Source organism: Cyanistes caeruleus, chromosome 5 (genome assembly GCF_971803275.1).
Source record: "Cyanistes caeruleus chromosome 5, bCyaCae1.hap1.1, whole genome shotgun sequence".
NCBI lineage: Eukaryota > Metazoa > Chordata > Aves > Passeriformes > Paridae > Cyanistes > Cyanistes caeruleus.
The window spans coordinates 55,767,029-55,770,151 of record NC_141705.1 but is presented as its reverse complement, the minus strand read 5'-3'; positions in this window follow the sequence as shown (position 1 = coordinate 55,770,151).

The following is a 3,123-nucleotide window of genomic DNA, read 5'->3' as shown; positions in this document are numbered from 1 at the left end:
TCTCACGTTGCTTGTCTGACACTCAGTGGTGCTGGCAGAGTAACCTATGACCTCCTTCCTCCCAGCCACACAGAAGTATCTTTGTGGCACAGAGACAGCTGTCCCCGTCAGCAGTGGGAATCTGCCAGTGAGGTATTCCCAGGCCGGTGTCCAGAGCAGCATTTCACACCCCAGTGCAGATGAAGGATGAGCCCTCTCTGGCTGGCGAGGCGGAGAGGATGTGTGCTCCCTTGTGGGGTGCGCTGAAGCACTACTCGGAGCCCGTGCCAGTGTGTTCAGCAACCTCTGCTGCAGCCTTTCAGCCAGGCTCAGTCCCAGGGGAAATCACACCCTTGCCTGCTCCTGTGAGTGGATTGCAGTCTGTGGCACAGCCCTCCCACCAGCAGTGAGGTCTGAGCAAGAGCTGTGTGAGGCAGACCGCACAGTGAGATCATTTGAAGTCAGTGCACAAGGCAGGAACAAGAACTGGACAGGTCCCTGGACCACAGCTCAGTGCCAGCTGCCACTTTTACCTGCACAAAAAAGGCATTGTTGCAGCAGCAGAGGCCAAACTCAACGAGCAAATGGACCGACATTACAGGAGAAAGAAAGTCCAGCTGGAATTTTTGCCAGCAAAAGCAAGACGTGCAGACAAGAGAGAGGCTGTCACCTTCCTCTCAAAACACTGCCTTGAGTTCTCATTTTCAGCACGTCTACATTCACCATTGGGTACAGCAGACAAAACCAAGTTGTTTCCAGATCTCTAAACTACACTCAAGGTTTTTTTTTGTTTTTTTTTTCTTCCAGGCTTGCACATCCTGTGCTTTTAAAAATATGAACCCTGGAATGTTTATTGAGAAAATCTCTTTTTAACTCTGTTGCTGTTTTGGTTGCAGCTCCCCAGGTTTTTTTCTCTAGGCAATTCTGGCTCGCTGAATGTTTTCCAGTATTATTTTTTTACCAAGGGAAGTAGGATCCAGATTTGAAAAATCTTTTCTTTGCATTTTTGAGTATTAGCAAGGCTTTAATCTGAAAGTCCAGACTTCTCTCTGCTACGTGTAGTCTGGACATTATGATCTATGTAGCCAGGTACATTTATTCAAGAATGTAGATGTCACAGCATCATGTCCCAAAATATGCTGCTTCCCACAGTCACTGCAGTGATCATGGGACAAATGCTGATGCTGTCACTGAGTTGAGACTTGCCCAAGCAAGTGATTTCTGGGATCAGGGGAAGAGTGATAGGCTCCACTCATGAGGAATGACAACATTCTCAAAGGGGATACTTTGGTAGCCTTGGGCTTCCTCTGCTCCTCTATCAGGACCAGCAGCTCCATGAGCATTAGGGTCTGCTCTGGAGCCATCTGGGCTGGGTCCCACATAATATCCCCCTCACAGTTTTGCTGCTGCACTTGCCAAGCTTTCTCTGCGTGCAGCCAGCTTCACTTGGAGAGGGACACGAGGACTTCTCCTTCGCAGAAGTTACCTGACAGTGTCACCCTAAGCATCAGCACTCCCTGCACTCGGAGGACCTGAGGCCACAGCAGAGCACTTTTCACGTCATCTTTGTTCACCTGCTTTCCCTGCTGCGTTGGCTACTCTGTAAGCAAACTGCTGGGAACTAGAGATAAATGTGGGGTATGAAATTTACAGTATTGTGCTTGAAGGCTTGCAGAGGGAACCTTCACAGATGTGTTCATCAGGGACTTGAATTAGCTGGAAATCTGGCAAGGCAATTGGTTTGTGTTTGCCTCTTGCCAGGGTGGCAGGAATGTCCGTGGAAGGCAGCCGGGAGGCTTCAGTGCTGCTTGCATCTGCATGAACATACAAGACTAACATCTATCCTGTGCCACGCTTTAACAGCCTGCAAAACCAGGTCAGGATGAACACTTACATCCTGCCTTTTCAGAGAGATGTGCTCCCTGGGTCTCCATACTTCCTTGCTGCCTGGTAGCACTCCCATTTCATTCACCTTGAACCCTGGCATTCCTGCCTTAAACACTCAGGGCATCCTATCTGTGGTGTGCAGAGGTGAGCTTGGGCTGTGCAGTTCCTTCTGTGTGGTGTGCCCAGCAGCAGCTGGGGAGCAGCTCCTCCTCCCTCCCGTGTGAGGGATGGGGGATTCTTCCTGCTCTCAGGCACCGAGACATGGAAAAATCATTAAAGGATTCTCCTTCTCTCCTGCCCGCCCCCAACATCAGATTGCAGAACCCAAGCAGGAAGATGAGTATCGGGTATTAGATCAGTAGCAGGCACACTGACAGCTGACCTTGGGCGCCTGCAGGAGGTCAGGGCAGGAAAGCATCAGCGCAAGTTAAATCACCTTCTTCTGCGGCCCTGGCTCAGCAGCGCAAGGACATGGCGAGATGTAAATCGTGGAAAATCTGATCCCAGACCAGGAGGAGGGCTGCTGGCACTCCTGGGCCGTTCCCTCTTTCCCTCCAGTCCTCCCAGGAGCATTCAGCACCAAACGAAATTCATCACAGCCAAACGTTTTATCTGGAACCAGCGTCTGGTTCCCACCTCACGACTTAAGCCCTCTGTACGCTGCTGGTGCAGGATGTTCCTTCTCGGCGGCACCTCGCCAGTAACAGCGAGCAGCTTTCCGCCCTTCTGCCCCCGGTGAATTGTCACTGACAGCCCCCCGGGCATCCCCGCTGTCCCGGGAGCCCTCCTCTCCCGCAGAGCTGGCCCGGGAGGTGGCGGCAGCAGGGGGGACACAGGAACCCGCACCTGAGCGCTAAAACACCTCTGCACGGCCGCTCCATCCGCGCTGGGACGGGATAAACAGCGAGCGCGGCGGCTCTCCGCTGGGGAGTGCGCTGCCCACAGCTCGCCGGCTGCCTGCCTGCTTCTCTGTGCTTGTTTCCAGCGCCCAGCCTCTCACGGCCGGGCAGGAAACTTTACCCACCGCCTCTCCAACACCTGCTCCTCCCTAGCGCCAGCGGCACCTTTCACTCGGGCGGCACTTCGAGCTTCCAGCACCAAGCGCCGCCGAGGGCCGGGAGCCGGGCGGCGGGGCCGCGCTGCCGCGGGGGCGCGCCGGGGGGCGGCGGCGGGCGGGGCCGGGGCCGGGCCCGGGGCGGAGCGGGCGGCCCGGGGCCACCATTGGCTGTCGCTATGCGGTCCCCGCCGCCGCCCCCC